Genomic DNA, 20736 nt, shown 5'->3' with positions numbered 1-20736 from the left:
CTGTGTTTGTGAACTGTGTGCGCAGTAGCCGCACGTGCATCAACAAAGTAGTGCCAAGCGTGCGCCTGTGTCATAAGTAAAGAGCCGGCTGGCTTGACCATTAAAGGGTGTTGTAACCCCCAAAGTACACTCCAAACCAAATAAAAAAATATTTTCTGTGTTTGTGAATTGTGTGCGCAGTAGCCGCACGTGCATCAACAAAGTAGTGCCAAGCGTGCGCCTGTGTCATAAGTAAAGGGCCGGCTGGCTTGACCATTAAAGGGTGCTGTAACCCCCAAAGTACACTCCAAACCAAATAAAAAAATATTTTCTGTGTTAGTGAACTGTGTGCGCAGTAGCCGCACGTGCATCAACAAAGTAGTGCCAAGCGTGCGCCTGTGTCATAAGTAAAGGGCCGGCTGGCTTGACCATTAAAGGGTGCTGTAACCCCCAAAGTACACTCCAAGCCAAATAAAAAAATATTTTCTGTGTTTGTGAATTGTGTGCACTGTGGCTGCACGTGCACCAACAAAGGAGCAGCGCCAAGCGTGCGCCTGTGTCCCATAAGTAAAGAGCCGGCTGGCTCATTTCTTAAAGGGTGGTGTAACCCACAAAGTGCACTACTCTCCAGCAAAAATACAAAAATATTTTCTGTGTTTGTGTGCACCTTAGCCGCACGTATATATCAATATAACATAAATGGAGGACCAAACTTTCTCCGATAAAAATAAAATAGGGAAAGATCAAGAACCACTTTCTCCTAGTGCTGTTGCTGCTGCTGGGAGTTGTTCATCATCCCAGAGAGGAAGTAGGAACACCACTACTTTTACTAAACAATTGACCCTCCAACAGTCCCTAGCGATGAGGATGAAGTACGACAGCAGTCATCCTGAAGCAAAACGTATAACTGAGGCCTTGACTACTATGTTGGTGTTAGACGTGCATCTGGTATCCGCCATTAGTGCAGTGGGATTTAGACAATTGATGGAGGTAGTGTATCCCCGGTTCCAAATCCCGTCTAGATTCCACCTGCATCCTCAAAGCAGCAGCGACGAGCGTGCGTCTGTCTGTTAAAGGGTGGTGTAACCCTCAAAGTGCGCTCCACAAACAATAAAAAAATTCTTCTTTTTTTTCTGTCTTTGTGAAATGTGTGGGCTGTAGCCGCACCTGCATCCTTAAAGCAGCAGCGACAAGCATGCGTCTGTCTGTTAAAGGATTACATCGGTGACAGCATCCAAGTAGGCATGACAGACATGCCGTACCTGTACTGGCAGGAAAAAGAAGCAATTTGGAGGTCCCTGTACAAACTGGCTCTATTTTACCTGAGTTGCCCCCCCTCCAGTGTGTACTCCGAAAGAGTGTTTAGTGCAGCCGGGAACCTTGTCAGCGAAAGGCATAGGAGGTTGCTTCCACAAAATGTGGAGAAGATGATGTTCATAAAATGAATTATCAACTCTTCCTGGGAGACCAGCCTCCAGAACGTACAGAGGGACCTGTGGTTGTGGATTCCAGCGGGGACGAATTAATACTCTGTGAGGATGTACACAACACTGAAGAGGGTGAGGAATCGGTGGATGAGGACGACACATTGCCTCCATAGAGCCAGTTTGTGCAGGGACAGATTAATTGCCAGCTTGTTTTGTGGGGGCCCAAACGAACCAATTATTTCAGCCACAGTCGTGCGGCAGACCCTGGCGCTGAAATGTTTGGTTTGTTAAAGTGTGCATGTCCTGGTTATACAACATAAGGGTGGGTGAGAGGGCCCAAGGACAATTCCATCTTGCACCTCTTTTTTTTCTTTGAATTATGTACTGTTTGGGGCCTAGTTTTTCAAACTGCCATCCTGTCTGCCACTGCAGTGTCACTCCTAGATGGACCACGTGTTTGTGCCGCCCACTCGTATCTCTTAGCATAGTCATCCTACTACCTTGGTGCAACCTTTTGGATATAAAAACACTATTGTGAGGTGTGTGGTGTTCAGAATAGACTGGAAATGAGTGGAAATTAAGGCTATTGAGGTTAATAATAGCATAGAGGCAGAAAAACACACAAATTCTGTGATTTTAGCTGTTTTTATGCTTTTTTTAAAAAAAATACAGATCCAAAACACAAAACCCAGAACCCAAAACACGGAAGGGTGGTTTTTTCCAAAACCAATCCAGATCCAAAACACGAAGAAAGATCCAGATCCAAAACCAAAACACAAAACACGAAAAGTGGCCGGTGTACACCCCTAATTGTAACCAGTCCATTTTGCAAAAATACTTTTTCTAAATATGACATTTATGTTCTACGGTGCTATATCTAAATATTATGGTACAAATAAAGCGGACAGGATAATAGCTTGCATATATTTATGCTATGGAAGAACATGTCAGCTTTCTTATAACCTGCTCACTACAAAGAAAGTGACATAACAAACCTTCTTCCAGGAACTTGATGTCAGACGTATCCAAGTTATGATCTCTGGATAAACAAATACAAATATTTATTAAAGATCTATTAAATCTTGTAAAGACATCGCCTATAAAAAAAAGAAAAATAAATTAACATATGTTAAATAAAAAGCCAGCAAAAATGAATGGTAGTATTTTTATACAAAATCCATGACTTTACACAGAGCTGTCTTGACAGCAGTGTGGGCCCAGGGCAAAGCAATGCACTGGGGCCCCTACCCACCCATTCATGGGAAAAAATGTAAATGGTCAAAAAAATAATATCAAATAACTGCGCAATCCTATAATTATAACATGACAAAATCTAACTATGATGATGGAGCTTATTGCTGCAATAATACCATATCATACTATGATATGGTATTATACCATATAATAGTATGATATAGTATTATTATTAATAATAATACAATATCATACTATGATATGGTATTATATCATATCATAGTATGATATGGAATTATTGCAGCAATAAGCCCCGTCATAGTGAGATTTTGTCATGTTATAATTATAGGTTTGCGCACTTATTTGATTTATGCGGTGCATCTGAGCTCAGCCCTTACTTTTGTGGTGCGGGCACCTGTGGCCGGGTCGGGAAGCACCTGGACAGAGGCAGTGGCTGGAAGAGGAGTCTCTTGAGTCCTGAGGAGGCTCAGACCGGGACGACGGATCCTCCAGTCTGGGACACCAGGCTACACAGCAAGCAGCGGCAGCGGCTGAGCGGCACACATAGAAGGAGCCAGCAGCAGCTCTCAAGGCAGACAATGCCCAAACTCCCTTGCCTGATTGGAGCTGTGGCTCGCGCTTCAGCCAGTCAGCAGTCGTCTCTCACACTCAGAGAGACTCTGTATGACTGGCGGATGTAGTGATACGGTGTGACTGAGGTGAGTACTTGTCAACCGTGGGCAGGTGGGAGTGGGGGTATTGGTGGTCGCTCGTCACCCCTGGGGGTTGAGAGTGCTTTTAAAAATAACAAAAATGTACCAACTGGCCGCGGTGGTTGGTGAGCCCCTTGAAGCTTCGGGCCCTTGGGGAACTGCCCAACAAGCCCAATGGAAGAGACGGCCCTGACTTTACATACCAAAGGAAATACATACAGGGTAATAACTGTAGCATAAAGTACGTCCTAGCATTAATTGTTATCATAGTATGGAGTTTAGGAAGAATGTTTTAAATAAAACCGCTGTACATGGTGTTAGTTGTTTTATAGTGAAGGTACAATAAAAGGGGATGTAGTCAAAACAGCGACAGCCAGGTTACCGTCTGTTGAAATTCCGGCGTTGGAATCCCGACCCGGGACTAAACATAGGCGGCTAAATCCCGAAGCCAGCCTACACACCGACACCGGAATCCCGACAGATGGCATCCTGATTGAAGGTAAGCGGAGCACCCTTAGCTGTTAGCCGTAGGGCGAGGGGGGTGAGCATTAGGCATGATGGGGGGTTAGGCTTTGGGTGGAAAGGTTAGGGTTAGATACCACTGTGGGGCTTAAGGTTAGGCAACACTGGAATGGGGGGTTATGGTAAGGCACTAAGGGGGATGGTTAGGTTTAGGCACCAAGGGGGGAGGTTTAGGGGTAGTCACTAATGGGGAGGGTTAGGGTGCGGGGTGGGGTGGGGAGGATTAGGGGATGCAATGAAAAAAATATATTAAAAAAAATGTAAGAATATTTTAGCTACTTAACACCCGTTGCATTTTTTTAACAGAAACATGGAAGGAATATGAACACATGAGTATGTGTAGTAAAGGCGCATACAATGTCATCTATTGGACAATTTAGTAAAGGCTACATGGTTGCAGAACTTACACAATACACTGCTGCCTACAAAATGAACTATTGAAAGCCGTGAGATAGCTGCATGCCAAGTTGATCATCAAAACTGAATGAACAGAACATCTTGAATACTCTAGCTCAGAACTGAAGAACAAGTGGGACCATGCTATAGTGGAATGAATAACATGCAAGCTATGAGAGACTTACCAGGTAATTTACTTTTCCCTTGCTCCTCTTCTTTCTGTTTTTTCCTTCTAATTTATGCTAAATCTGCTTCAAATTTAGCTTTCCAATTCAGAAAGCTTTCTATGGACACAGGAGTTCCATGGAACACAACCTAAGAGAATTAGCAGTTAGTGATGCTGAAATATTCCTGCTAATCTGTAGGAATTGTGCATTAAACTATTTCTTGTACAGAAAACAGTTACATCCAGTGTCGGACTGGGGCATGAAGGGCGCACTGGGTGAATGCAGTGGTAAGGGCCCATGCTTAAGGGGAGTGGTCATCCACCAGAGGGGGTGTGGCTAGCCACCACAGACACTTGGCTAACCATTAAGCAAATCTTGATGTAGTCTTTATAGAAGGGAACCAAACCCCCATGATGGTTAGTGGTCTTTTACCATAAAATAACTGACCATCTAATAAAGAGTCAATCTAAAATTTGAGTTCTGGAACCTGACATCTAGAAGAGAGGGGTGGGCCCACAGGTAGTGGGGCCCACCGGGGATTTCCCCTGTAGCCCTGTGGGCCAGTCCAACACTGGTTACATCAGTTATAAAGTGATTGCAACTTGTAAGGTCTTCTCTGGTCTACTACACTCATAACGTGCCAAATACACTACGCATAACAGGAACATTGAGAAACATCCAACAACGTGATCACTTCTTCTTTCAGCATAAATGGGCCCATAGCTCCCATGGAGGGCAGGCCCGCAGGCTAGTTTGCTCTGAGACACTGTGTGATACCACATGTAAGTACTGTGGACGTGAACTTATTTAGTCTTCTGTTAGTGAGGGAACCTGCTGTCTAGTTAGAGCCCAGACGGGCTAGGATTCTGTTTGTGTTTTGTTTTATTTATGTGTCCAGTACAATAAAGACTGGCTCCGACCGGCTTGCACGAGAATCCCAGAATTGTGTCCTGTTTCTATGGCTGCTGTGTGTATAAAGAGGGAGTCCATCTACCCAGGAGAGGGACTCCTATCCCGACTGTGTCACACCTGATAGATCCTTATCCAGTGGTAGCTGTGTCAGTTCTCAGCTGACTTGCTCTTCCAATGGACAGCTACCTAGGGGTATAAACAGGACTCCAGGTGAACAGGAAATTGACTGATCAACTTTGTTATTTCCAGGTGGTTGCTGTTTGCTTCATCCAGGCTTCACATGCAATCTTCCAGAGATTCTTCCCATTGGTATTTCCAGTATATTCTCTGTACATCTCCTATGTACTGAGTCCCAGTGAATATTTACAAAGTGCCATATTCTTGTACAGCAGTGTGATAGAACATCTTTACCTGTTTGCTATTTACATATCCTTGTGCAGCAGTGCTACAGAACACCTTGCCTGTGTGTGCTTATTCAAGTGTGTTTGCCTGTGTATTATTTACAAAGTACCATATCCTTGTGCAGCAGTGTGATAGAATACCTTTTTCCTGTTTGCTATTTACAAGAGCCATATCCTTGTACAGCAGTTCTACAGAACACCTTGCCTGTGTGTGCTATTTCAAGTGCCTTTGCCTGAGTAATATTTACAAGTGCCATATCCTTGTCTTTGTCTGTGTACAACTCCAAGTGCCACTTTTTGGTGCAGCAGTGCACCATAATATCTTTGCCTGTGTACTCGGTACGCACAGTGGTGTACAATTCCTCCTTCTCCTTGAGTCAGCAGCAAATCCTCATTCTCCAGTGTTAGCTGCAGAATGTACTATTCAGTGGATTTCCTTTCTCTGCTCTGTCACAGCACCTCTTCAGGAACATCTCTATTGTGCTTCTCTGTACTAGTGGTACAGAGATTATATTTCCAGTGGGCCAAAGCGGTGTGTTTTTCCCTATTCCCACTCGCATCGGATCCCTGACCTGAGGACCACGACCTGCTTGCCGGGTGCAGCTGAGACCCATATCCCGCTTGGAGGGATCACTGGTGAACACCAACCGGCAGGTTAGACTCTGCACCCTAGGTCAGATCTCGCCAACATCTGATGCTTGTGGACGAGGAGACTGAACATCCAGGCCCCTCTCTCCTGACTCCCACAACTTCCAGCCCCTCAGTAGAGGACTCCAGGACACTAAGAGAATTAGCAGTTAGTGATGCTGAAATATTCCTGCTAATCTGTAGGAATTGTGCACTACACTCTTTATTATACAGAAAATACATCAGTTATAAAATTATTACAATTTATAAGGCTTCTCTGGTCTACTACACTCATAGCGTGCCAAAGACACCACGCATAACAGCAACATTGAGAAATATCCAACAACGTGATCACTTCTTCTTTCAGCACAAATGTGCCCACAGCTCCAATGAATTGTACAGTATACAGACTGGGTGTAAATTCATGAGAACATGGTATATACAGACATGTGCAATTGTTGCCTATTAGATACAAATAAAGTCTTCCATAAAGAGGAGTAAAGTAAATTCACTAGAGTATTGTTTCTACCATTGGTGTTGGATCTGGCATAGAGGGACAAGGAAAAACAAATAAGTAAAACATATTACAGATAGAAATATCAGCAATGTTACTCCAAATAACAAGACCCGATCATATACACAAATAGTTGAAACGCACCCATTTAATAAACAGTAAACAATTCTGTTAGATCTGACTCTAATTTAAATGAACACATACGCACGGAGCAACCCAGTATACGGACAGTCTGGTCATATTAATACATTTGGATTTTTAGAGAGCATACCAAAAGACAATTTTCTACTTATAGCACACTACTGGGAGTATTGGATAATTTAGGCCTTCCAGCTTTACCCATTCCCATGCAGAGTGTAACTTCAGCATGGCTGAATACAAGTAGCATACTGTACAGTCATGGCCAAAAGTTTTGAGAATGACACAAGTATTGGTTTTCACAAAGTCTGCTGCTTCAGTTTTTATGATGGCAATTTGCATATACTCCAGAATGTCATGAAGAGTGATCAGATGAATTGCAATTAATTGCAAAGTCCCTCTTTGCCATGACAATGAACTTAGTGGACCATTTATTAATTATCGCTTTTGCAATGCGATCAGGGCATGTCAGTACTGCCCATGATCGCATTGAAAATGCGATCATAATGGCCAGATTTATTAACCAGCACATGCAGGGAGACAGACTCCGAAAGGAGCCCGTCCCTGCAATGTGGCCGGAGACTGTACATGAGCAGTGCCCATTGCTGGCGGAGGGTTCCGGGAGATCCCTCCACTGGCTGATATGCGGTATGTGCCCGAAGGCTACAGAGGCTAGTTGCTGTGGCCAATATCAGGAATATTGGTACATTTGGCAGAATCGCACCCCCCATAGAAACCTATGGGGGAAGCAGCTGCCAGTGGGACTGGAGGGATTACAGCAGGTACCGGAGACACCAGCTGCGGTACCTCCTTGATACTTATTATTTGGGGATTTTACCTCAAATACTCAATGATAAATGGGCCCCTTAATCCCAAAAACAACATTTCCACTGCATTTCAGCCCTGCCACAAAATGACCAGCTGACACCATGTCAGTGATTCTCTCGTTAACACAGGTGTGAGTGTTGATGAGGATAGGGCTGGGGATCACTCTGTCATGCTGATTGAGTTAGAATAACAGACTGGAAGGTTTAAAAGGAGGGTGGAGCTTGAAATAATTGTTCTTCCTCTGTTAACCATGGTTACCTGCAAGGAAACATGTGCAGTCATCATTTCTTTGCACAAAAAGGGTTTCTGTGAAGCAAGGATATTGCTGCTAGTAAGATTGCACCTAAAGCAACCATTTATCGGATCATCAAGACCTTCAAGGAGACAGGTTCAATAGTTGTGAAGAAGGCTTCACACACAGTGAGGTAAAGATTTTTGGAGGATTACCTGGTGTCAAGAAGAGCCGCAAAGAAGCCACTTCTCTCCAGGAAAAACATCAGGGACAGACTGATATTCTGCAAAAGGTACAGGGTTTGGACTGCTGAGGACTAGGGTAAAGTTATTTTCTCTGATGAATCCCCTTTCAGATTGTTTGGGGCATCTGGAAAAACACTTATTCTGATAAGGAAAGGTGAGCGCTACCATCTGTCCTGTGTCATGCAAACAGTAAAGCATCCTGAGACCATTCATGTGTGGGGTTGCTTCTCAGCCAAGGGAGTGGGCTCACTCACAATTTTGCCTAAGCACACAGCCATGAATAAAGAATGGTACCAAAACATCCCCCAAGAGCAACTTCTCCCAACCATCCAAGAAAAGTTTGGTGCCAAACAATGCCTTTTCCAGCATGATGGAGCACCTTGCCATAAGGCAAAAGTGATAACTAAGTGGAACAAAACATTGATATTTTTGGTCCATGGCCAGGAAACTTCTCAGACCTTAATCCCATTGAGAAGTTGTGGTCAATCCTCAAAGGTGGGTGGACAAACAAAAACCTACAAATTCTGACAAACTCCAAGCACTGATTAGGCAAGAATGGGCGGCCATCCGTCACTATGTGGCCCAGAAGTTAATTAACAGCATGCCAGGGCGAATTGCAGAGGTCTTGAAAAAGAAGGGTCAACACTGCAAATATTGACTCTTTGCATAAACTTAATGTAATTATCAATAAAAGCCTTTGACACTTATAAAAAGCTTGTAATTTTACTTCAGTATACCATAGTAACATCTGACAAAAAGGTCTAAAAACACTGAAGCTGCAAACTTTGTGAAAACCAATACTTGTATCTCAAAACTTTTGGCTATAGCTGTACATACAGGGAACGGCTTCGTAGTGCACATATTGTTTAATATAATCTTGAATAATCTAATAATCGCATTTGAATTTACAGTCCTGTTAGCAATAGGGAACTAGCTACAGCACTAGCACTATTATAAATTGTAAAGCATATCTACTTCTGGAAGAAATAGTTACTATAGCCTCTCACAATCCAGTATTATCATCTTGCAAGAGAAACGCTTACCTTTTCTGCTTCCTCTGCTTCTTTTTCCTTCTTTTCTTTTTCCCCTTTTTATTCTCCATTTTATTTGGTCTACAATTTCATTGAGGGGTCTATTTACTAAGCTGTGTTAGGAGATAAACTGAACGGTGATTAGTTACCAGCCAATCAGCTCCTAACTGTCATTTTTCAAACACAGCCTGTGACATGGCAGTTAGGAGCTGATTGGCTGGTACCTTATCACTGTTCACTTTATCTCCTAACACACCTTAGTAAATAGACCCCTGAGTCTGTCTTGGACTGCAGACACTAGAGTAAAACTCATCACCATTTCTAGGTTCTCCTTAGCCTAGAAAAGATTGGATCAAGCATTTAACAACCCATCACGCTGATAATTTTGGATTTACCATAACCTCTTGGCCTGCTCGTTATTACCTTAGGCATGTGTAGAAAACACATTTAGTACAATTCCCTTATATTTTTACAGAGAATCTCCACATTTTATTATGGTGCTCAAGCCTTGTACAGTACTTATGGCACTTTTACATAGCAGGGAAAAATGGGTACTCCATGCAATTACGGTAGTGACTATTTTCACTTAAGATACTGTACCTGGAAGTGATGTACACTGAGGGCGGAAGTGCAGTTTCCTGCCCACACAGTCCACCAAAAAAAGAAAGTTGGCCCCTCGCCACGCTTAGCTCGCTACGCTTCGGGCTCAGTGGCTCGCTACGCTCGCCACATGATTATACTCCCCCTCTGACGCTGGAATGACGCTGGACACTGGCTGATGACGTCAGGGTCAATCTACAGAAGGGGATCTAGCTGCTTCCATGCCATTACAGAAGACTGGACAGACTTTAAGACCCATTATATACATCAGTGACAAGATTTCCAGCAAGGCTGCAAAAGTAGCATTTGGTTTTAATCCAGAGCATTATTTGTTTTGCTAGGTCCTCAGTGGGGTATTACGTTAATATTGTAGCACTACATATATTCTAAACACAGCCAAACATTAAAAAATGCAGTCACGTCTGTAAACACTGGCAATTATTTAGTAATGGTGAACAGGGAATAGGCTGAGCAGCAGCAACAGCTGCTGCTCAGACATCAGTACAGAGGTCTTTTCTCATTTATGCATCAGACCAAACTGCCAAATGTTCTGCTTTTATATAGTACTACAGTATATGGCTATTATATAAAGCTAAATACTAGATAGCACTATACAGCTACTACACAAAACATTATATACTGTAGCTACTAAAGTACTCCTAGTTTTCCCTTTACATTTCTCCATCCGCAGACGTGTCGAACAGGAGCAAGAGCCGTTAGATCTAACATAAAATTGGTGAAGACCTTGTATATTCCCAATAGGCTTTCTATCAGTAGCACACAGTCTGCACAGAACATTACAGAAAAGTCTAGGACATTGCACACTGTCTTTGAAGAGGAGGACATATTTTCTTTCTTCACATTATCAAAAAGCGTTTGATAGGGCAGCACAGATGGTGTAATGGTTAGCATTACTGCCTCACAGCACTGAGGTCGTTGGTTCGATACCCACTACGGTCCTGTGTGGAGTTTGTATATTCTCCCTGTGCGTGCGTGGGTTTCCTCTGGGTGCTCCGGTTTCCTCCCACATTCCAAAAATATACTGGTAGGTTAATTGGCTCCTAACAAAAATTACCCCTAGTGTGTGTATGTGAGCATGTGGTAGGGAATATAGAGTGTAAGCTCCAGTGGGACAGGGACTGATGTGAATGGCCGAATATTCTATGTGCAGCGCTGCGGAATATGTGTGCGCTATATAAATAACTGGTAATAAATAAATAATAAATAATAATAAAGCTTTCTAGCAGTAGTACACAGGCTTAGCAGCCCTTTAAATAAAAGTCTAGGACTTACCTGCTCCTCTACTAAGGTCAGTATACCAGATGCATCAGCAGCTTGAAGGTTCTCTTGCGAAACTACTTCATAAAGAGGAGCTTGGTCTGGATATGACCCAACATAAGTAAACTTTAGTGTTACTTGTACATCTATAAAATAACAGCTAGCGGCCGCTGATTGGCTGACGGCTCTGGCTTCTGACAGTTCCCACGTGGGATGTGCAGTCAGTAGCCGGGTAGAGGTGCATGTGGTCACACATGCATCGCTACAGTCCGTCCTGGTCCAGGTCTTGGTTTGTTATGTTGCCAAGAGCCATGGATTCTACGGAGAACAACGCAAGGACTTAGGTGAGTATACGTTTTTTTTTAACAGGTAACTCATTGGATTTCTACTGGTCAAGGGGACAGAACATCTAAAAAAACAATAGTTTTACTCTATTTTCATTACTATTACCCCCGTACCCACAGCCTAGTGGTGTGGGGAAGAGCCCCAGGCTTCAGCTTAAGCCTGGGGTGCTCGGGAGAGGGGGGACCCCTTTATTGAGGGGGTCCCCATCTCCCCTGAGATCCCTGGATTGGGCTGACCAGCTTGGGGTGATAATGCTTTGGCCAGGAAGACCCGGTGAAAGGGTCCCCTGACTGCAGCATTACACGCCGGTTGGTTTTGAGCCCAGTGATGCTTTTAAAAATAGGGGGACCCCCATGCAAGTTTTTCCCCCTATTTTTAAAACCAGGACAGGCTTAGCAGCCAAGTGCTGGTTCCTACAATACGGGGGAACGCTACTCGTTTTTTTCCCCATATTTTTAGGAACCATTACTGGTTATGCTTTTTGTGGGGGACACTACATAATTTTTTTTTTTTAAATGAACCCTTTTTTGCACAGGTATAACACACAAGCAGCCTTCACATATCTCACTGATATGTGCAGGCTTCTTGCTCAGGAGTCTTTGGCTGCAGTCAGACACTACAAACTCAGGTGAGAAATCTGCAAGCGTGGGTGAGAAAGCTCAATTACATACACCATCGGAAAACACACTCTCAGCCAAACATGAGTCTTGGTAAATTTGAGTGTTTCAGAATCCTAAAATCACCCAAGTTTCAGCGAGTCCAATCAAGTTTAAAAACGCCAAAACTCAACCAAGAGCCCACTCAGGGCTTATAGTGGTCCTGGAGAGGTGGTGGAACTCTCCTCTGCTCTCCCACCAGTAGCTTATACTTCCCCCTATGTCCCTCTATCAGCGGTTCCTTCCCCCTGTTTCTCCTCTCCCACTAGAAGCTTACCCCCCACCTCCATGTCCCTCGTGCCTGCCTTAGCCCCTGCTCATCTTCAATGCTTCTCAGTGCACTTTACAGCAGTAGTGACAGCATGATGTCACATACATGTGGCGCAAAAGGATCCGCCGGGATGCAGGCCCACAAAGTGAGTGACAAGAGGGGTGGGCCACATGCAGAGGCAGATGAGGAACATGGAGCCAGAAACCAAGGCGGGGAGGCAGCTGCCACCAGGGTGGCTCACTGTCTGTGTGACTTCTGGGCAGGGATGTGGCAGAGGCGGAACTAGTTCCACCTTCCATTAGAGGAGACAGAACCCAGTTCCACCCCATCCTGGGCCCACTGAAAAACTGCCAACTTGCCACAGAACACATTTTATTGCATGAGCTAGGAACTTGGGGAATGTGGTTAGTACAGACACGGTATGGAACACAGACAGGACAGGCAGATGCAGGATATGGAACACAGATAGGACAAGATGAAACAGGGTATGAAACACATACAGAACAGGCAGACACTAGATATGGAACACAGACAGGACAGGCAGTCACAGGGTATGAAACACATACAGGAGAGGCAGACACTAAGTATATGGAGCACAGATAGGAGAGGCAGTCACAGGGTATGAAACAGACAGGAGAGGCAGACACTAAGTATATGGAGCACAGACAGGAGAGGCAGACACTAAGGATTAGGAACACAGACAGGACAGGCAGACACCAGATATGGAACACAGACAGGACAGGCAGTCACAGGGTATGAACCACAGAGAGGAGAGGCAGACACTAAGGATATGGAACACAGATAGAATAGACAGACACTAAGGATATGGAACACACAGACAGGACCGGCAGATACAGGATATATAACACAGACAGGACAGGTAGACGCAGGATATGGAACACAGACAGGAGAGGCATACTGTAGGGATATGATACACAGACAGGACAGACAGACACAGGGTATGGAATACAGATAGGACAGGCAGACACAGGATATAGAACACAGACAGGACAGGCAGATGCAGGATATAGAACACAGACTGGAGAGGCAGATGCAGGATATAGAACACAGACAGGAGAGGCAGACACCAGATATGGAACACAGACAGGACAGGCAGTCACAGGGTATGAAACACAGACAGGAGAGGCAGACATTAAGTATATGGAGCACAGACAGGAGAGGCAGACACTAAGTATATGGAGCACAGATAGGAGAGGCAGTCACAGGGTATGAAACAGACAGGAGAGGCAGACACTAAGTATATGGAGCACAGATAGGAGAGGCAATCACAGGGTATGAAACACAGACAGGAGAGGCAGACACTAAGGATTAGGAACACAGACAGGACAGGCAGTCACAGGGTATGAACCACAGAGAGGAGAGGCAGACACTAAGCATATGGAACACAGATAGAATAGACAGACACTAAGGATATGGAACACACAGACAGGACCGGCAGATGCAGGATATATAACACAGACAGGACAGGTAGACGCAGGATATGGAACACAGGGCCTGATTCAGAGCTGGACGCTCTGACCAGAGTGCTCGCTCTGAATCAGGGCCCTCCTCCATTAAAATGGAGCATCCTCCTGGACGCTCGTATAGCTGTGGGTGACCACCCACAGCATATACGAGCGTCCAAAAAGATGGTCGCGATGGTCTTGACCATCGTGACCATCGGACTTGCGACGGAAACCCTGCGGTAGGGTTTTCCAGCCACAAGCACTGGAGTGATTTTGGCTCTATCAGTGGGGCCGGCTTCAGACGGTAGGCTTTCCATGGGAACGCCTCCGTCTGGCAGGCACGCCCCCGGCACGCCCACCAAAGGGGGCGTGCTGTCAGTCACCATCGACAGCACGCCCCCTTTGGTGCGAGACCCAGAGCGACAGCTTGGCTGTCGCAGTCCGGGTCTCGCGCATGTGCACGACAGAGCTCCCTCCGTCATGCGCATGCGCAGTGGGGAACATCGACCCACTTGCGAGCGTACTGCCGCTTGCGAGTGGGTCTGAATGACCCCCACAGACAGGAGAGGCATTCTCTAGGGATATAATGCACAGACAGGACAGACAGACACAGGGTATGGAATACAGATAGGACAGGCAGACATAGGATATAGAACACAGACAGGACAGGCAGATGCAGGATATAGAACACAGACTGGAGAGGCAGACACTGAGGATATGGAACACAGACAGGAGAGGCAGATACAGGTTATGGATCACAAACAGGAGAGACAGACACTGTGGATTTGGAGCACAGACAGGATAGGCAGACACAGGATATAGAACACAGACTGGAGAGGCAGACACTGAGGATATGGAACACAGACAGGACAGGCAGATGCAGGATATAGAACACAGACAGGAGAGGCAGACACTGAGGATATGGAACACAGACAGGAGAGGCAGATACAGGTTATGTATCACAAACAGGAGAGACAGACACTAAGTATATGGAGCACAGACAGGAGAGGCAGTCACAGGGTATGAAACAGACAGGAGAGGCAGACACTAAGTATATGGAGCACAGATAGGAGAGGCAGACACTAAGTATATGGAGCACAGATAGGAGAGGCAGACACTAAGTATATGGAGCACAGATAGGAGAGGCAGTCACAGGGTATGAAACAGACAGGAGAGGCAGACACTAAGTATATGGAGCACAGATAGGAAAGGCAGTCACAGGGTATGAAACACAGACAGGAGAGGCAGACACTAAGTATATGGAGCACAGACAGGAGATGCAGACACTAAGAATTAGGAACACAGACAGGACAGGCAGTCACAGGGTATGAACCACAGAGAGGAGAGGCAGACACTAAGGATATGCAACACAGATAGAATAGACAGACACTAAGGATATGGAACACACAGACAGGACCGGCAGATGCAGGATATATAACACAGACAGGACAGGTAGATGCAGGATATGGAACACAGACAGGAGAGGCATTCTCTAGGGATATGATACACAGACAGGACAGACAGACACAGGGTATGGAATACAGATAGGACAGGCAGACATAGGATATAGAACACAGACAGGACAGGCAGATGCAGGATATAGAACACAGACTGGAGAGGCAGACACTGAGGATATGGAACTCAGACAGGACAGGCAGATGCAGGATATAGAACACAGACTGGAGAGGCAGACACTGAGGATATGGAACACAGACAGGAGAGGCAGATACAGGTTATGGATCACAAACAGGAGAGACAGACACTAAGGATTTGGAGCACAGACAGGATAGGCAGACACAGGATATAGAACACAGACTGGACAGGCAGACATAGGATATAGAATATAGAAAGGACAGGCAGACGCAGGATACAAAACAGGACAGACAGATGCAGGATATGGAACACAGACAGGACTGGCAGACACTGGTTATGGAAAACAGGCAGGACAAGCATCAAACTTCTGACCATTTAGCACATACATTTGCTGTGCTGCTACACACTCCAGAGGCTTCCTCCTATTCCATTTGTGTTTAAGCCCTGTGCTGCTGGTTGGCTCCTGCCCTGCATTCTGGATTCCTCCTACTCCCGGCTACCTGCGGGACCAAAGGGTCATATTCCCTACCTGTCACATCCCAAATGACAGTAAGGGGTACTGAATCCACTGCTGCTCTAATGACTGGCTGGGAGGGAAGGGGCCAGGAGGGCAGACACATACATGCTGGGAAGCAGCCCCCCATGTGTAGCCCACTAAGCCCTGCCCCTCTCAGAAAGGGGCATGGCCTGAAATAAGTGGGGCCCACCGGGGAATTTCCTGGCTCCATGGTGGCCCAGCTCAAGCCTGATGTAAAGCCTTGAAAAATCTTAGTTTAAGAATGCTTTCTGAACTGCCATGCAAGGCAAATGTCCTATTTGTCATCTGCAAAATAATGCCTGATAATATTATATTTACAAATAAACTTTTTATTGGTATCAGAAAAAAGGGGCCCATATGCAGCCTACATTTGGGCCTCCTCCTCTCTGTCAGTGCAATGAGCACAGTAGTTTCTGGCTTCATGCCATAATCTACTGTTCATGTGCGGGTTTCCAGGAAATGGCGCCCCACCCTTTTCCCAGGGACATCTTTTCTGCGCAGGTCTCCGGGAAAATAGCCACCACCAGTGATTTTTGCGGAGCAGCACACCAGTATCTGCGGAAAGGTTAAGTCACCCATTGTTTGAATCTTACATTATGCTACTTCACTCACTTAACTACTAACTAGAAATAACCACACGACAACCTGCAATTAAAAGAGGACACAGCCAAAATTTATTGATCAATTTGTAATTAGAAATATGGTGGCAGTAAAAAAGCAGTGCTCCAAGGCCAAAGCCCAGCAAATATATTTGACTAAATAATTAGAGGCGGATCCCCGCCCGGCGTAAACTGGCCTGAGGCAGAACCATTCTCCCTTAATTGGCACAGCATTGACCCCTCCTAAGATGATGGCCCGGTCCCCACCTAAGGGGAATGATCAACTGGCCGCTATCAAAAGGCAAATGCTACCCAGGCACTCTTACACTATAATAGGCCGCCTAGGAGCACTGCTTACTGCCAAAAGATAGGTGTGGAGACTGAACAGGGAGGGTGGGTAGTGTAGGGCTGGGAGAGGTGCTGGTGCTGTCTGCTGTGTCCTGGGCTGGTCCTGTTCCATTCTGGGCTGGTGCTGTCACTGTGCTGTCTGCTGTGTCCATCTGGGCTGTTGCTGATCCATCTGGGCTGTCTGCTGTTGTCAGGACTTTGACTATTTCAGTACATAAAGATAAACTACACTTGCCGAAGTTCCATTGTGGTCGTTGGAGGATCTGTCCTGGTTGCTGGCGTTCATCACATGCAGTGTGCAGAGAGTTAAAGTGATCATCTGTTTCTTAGGTGTCATCAGGTTGTTGGATTCCTTGATTGCTTATTATTCCAAACCTGATTCTATTTGGGTCACATGTTCTGAACTTCCTATGGATCACAGACCTCTAGTATAAAGCCTGTTACTAACTATGCCTCATTGTCTGTGCAACATTACTTTCTGGTCTTCCTTGGACTCCTGCCAGATCCCCACTGTGCATGGTGTATGCTGTGGACCTTGATACATTCCTGCTCATGTTCCGGTTCAAGTTCTGATACAGTTTATCAGTTGCACTACAGAGCTCAGCATTGCCATTGTCTTTCCGTTGTTATCCTGCTCTATTACTGCTATTCCATTCTACGCTACACTATTTGGTTTACTTGTTATAATTGACTCATACGGACACTGGGGTTACTTCATCTACACTTGTCAACTGCACCATTACAGTCTATCCTCATCGGAACCCCATCACATTGCAGGGTTCAACCCTGCTACGGATCTTCATTATGCCGCAGGGCTCAACCCTGCTCTGGACCTTCATCACATCGCAGTGCTCAACCATGTTCCGGACCTTCATCACATCTCAGGGCTCAACCCAGTTCCGGACCCTCATCACGTCTCAGGGCTCAACCCCGTTCCAGAACCTCATCATGTCTCAGGGCTCAGCCATGCTCCGGACCTTCATCACATCTCAAGGTTCAACCCAGTTCCGGATCTTCATTACGTCTCAGGGCTTAACCTCGTTCCGGATCTTGTTACATCTCAGGGCTCAACCCTGTTCCGGACCTCCATCGCGATACAGGGCTCAAAGCTATTGACCTCCATTCTATCTTGAGGCCCTAGCCTCATGTCGGACTCGGGGTTTCACCCCACACCAGTTCAGTGTGTACTTTGAACTTTGTTTCTCACAGGGGCATACCCCTGCACCTGTTAGTGCATGTCTTGAACTTTGTGTTATTGAGATTTAATGTGGAACTTTGCTATACAGTTTTTGTTCTTGAATAAATTCTATTTGCTTTTATTTTGTGCTAGTGATATTTCATAAAAAGGTCATTCCTAAAACCACCTCAGTTCATACTACCTAGTAAGCCTGACTCTTCCCAGGAGTCTCAAGTGTCTGTAGCCATGTCAGTTTGCACAGACCTAAAAATGAACCCAGATCTGGAACAGGCTACTGGGGTACAGGTGCTCCAGGGTTTGACAGCCCATCTGGAAGTACAGGAAAATGCACAAGTTTTGCAATGTTTACAGGATCTTTCTACACGTTTGGATAAATTTAAGATACCTGCTACGAATGCATCAGTGGATTCTGCTTCTCATTTATGTCTACTGACTCCAACCTCTTATGACGGTTATTACCACAAAGTTTTTCCACCCCTCGTATTAAAGTGGCTTATAAAATTTCATTATTGGCTGGTACTGCTCTCGAATGAGCCTCTCCTTTATGGGAGAGAAATTATGCTTTAATGTCTAATTACCAAGCTTTTGTTTCTACTTTTAAGAGGATATTTGACGAACCTGGAAGATCAGTGGCCACGTCTGTGGACATTTTGCGATTGAAACAGGGAACATCTCCAGTTGGTCAGTATGTGGTTCGTTTTCAAACTATAGTGGCAGAACTTAAGTGGAATAATGAAGCATTAAGAGCAGCCTATTGGAATGGTCTTTCTGAGAAACTTAAAGATGAGTTAGTGACTTGGGATCTTCCTGAGAATTTGGATGAGTTGATTTTATTGACTATTAAGATTGATTTGCGGATGCAAGAATGAGGGGTTCAGAGGAGGCGTACTGAGCATACTAAAATTTCTCTTCCCCAGTCTCGTTCCTCTCATGGTACAACTGATGAACCTATGCAAATTAATAAATCTAAGTTATCTGAAGTAGAGAAGCAACGTAGGAGGTGTTCTAATTTGTGTTTGTACTCTGCGTCCTCTGAACATTTTTTGGCTAAATGTCCAATCAGGCCGGGAAATGGTAATCCCTAGTTGATGGAGGGGAAGTCAAACTAGGGGTTCTCTCAAAGAATTTCCCCAAAAAGGATTGTTTAATCTCTGTTAGTATTCCTGATTTTGGTTCTTCGTGTCAAGTGTTTTCTGCCTTTTTAGATTCTGAAGCAGCTGGCAACTTTATTTCGTCTTCATTGTTTCAAGAGTTGCAGATTCCTGTTGTCAGATTATCCCGTTCACTTTCCCTCTCTGCAATGAATGGGACTAGAATTTCTAATGGTTATGTTACGCATCAAACAAAGTCTATGAAGCTGAGGGTTGGAGCTTTGCATGAAGAAAGTTTAGAGTTGTTGATATTACCTACTTCTATGTATGATATAGTTCTTGGTTTACCATGGTTAACTCTTCATAACCCTCATATTGATTGGACTTGTTCTCAAATCCTTTCTTGGAGTCCTAAATGCAAACTAAATTGTTTGCTTCCTGTTGTACAATTGGCTGAAGTAAAAGTAGATGTTCCACCTTCTCTCCCACAGCCTTATCATGAGTCTTTTGATGTCTTTTCTGAACAGGCGGTAGACGTACTGCCACCGCATCGTCCCTGGGATTATCCTATTGAACTTATTCCTGGTAAAGTGCCACCCAAAGGTCGAGTATACCCTCTCTCTGTCCCTGAAACTCAAGCCGTGTTGGAGTATGTGCAAGACAACCTGCGGAAGGGATTCATCAGGCCTTCCTCATCTCCTGCTGGAGCGGGCTTCTTTTTTGTAAAGAAAAAAGATGACGGACTTCGTCCATGTATAGACTTTCGAGGTCTAAATGAGATCACGGTAAAAAATAAATATCCTTTGCCTCTTATTACAGAGCTGTTCGACAGAGTCAAGGGGTCTCGATTGTTTACTAAACTTGATTTAAGGGGAGCTTATAATTTGATCAGAATTAAAGAAGGAGATGAGTGGAAAACTGCATTTAATATGCAAGATGGTCATTATGAGAACCTCGGTATGCATTTTGGCTTATGTAATGCTCCCGCAGTTTTCCAGGAGTTTGTGAACAAAATTTTCTGAGATATACTTTATCAATTTGTTATTGTTTATCTTGATGACATTTTAATTTTTTCCAGGAATCTTTCTGATCATCGTATTCATATCAAAGAGGTACAAAGTCGTCTTTGAGCTATTAAGCTTTATGGTAAGATCTCTAAGTATGTTTTTGAGGTCCCAGTTATACCCTTTTTGGGGTATATTATCTCTGGTTCCGAACTTCAGATGGACCCCGAGAAGCTGAATGCTATACAAGATTGGGTTTTGCACACTTCATTAAAGTATATTCAGAGATTTTTAGGCTTTGCCAATTATTATAGAAAGTTTATCAAAGCATTTTCAAGGATTGTGGCCCCAATTTCTGCTATGACAAGAAAAGGGTCTAACCCCAAAGTGTGGTCCCCAGAGGCATTGAATGCCTTCCAGACT

General features: G+C 44.8%; 1 pseudogene; it reads right to left on the bottom strand.

The window, feature by feature from the left end:
* Nucleotides 1–2333: 2333 nt before the first annotated feature.
* On the bottom strand, nucleotides 2334–12805 carry LOC148514736 (RWD domain-containing protein 1-like; annotated as a pseudogene).
* Nucleotides 12806–20736: the final 7931 nt, after the last annotated feature.

The sequence above is a fragment of the Taudactylus pleione genome, unplaced genomic scaffold (genome assembly GCF_031769625.1).
Source record: "Taudactylus pleione unplaced genomic scaffold, aTauple2 ptg000259l, whole genome shotgun sequence".
Lineage (NCBI taxonomy): Eukaryota > Metazoa > Chordata > Amphibia > Anura > Myobatrachidae > Taudactylus > Taudactylus pleione.
Note: the sequence above shows the minus strand (reverse complement) of the source record. Positions and strands in the feature narration are given on the sequence as shown.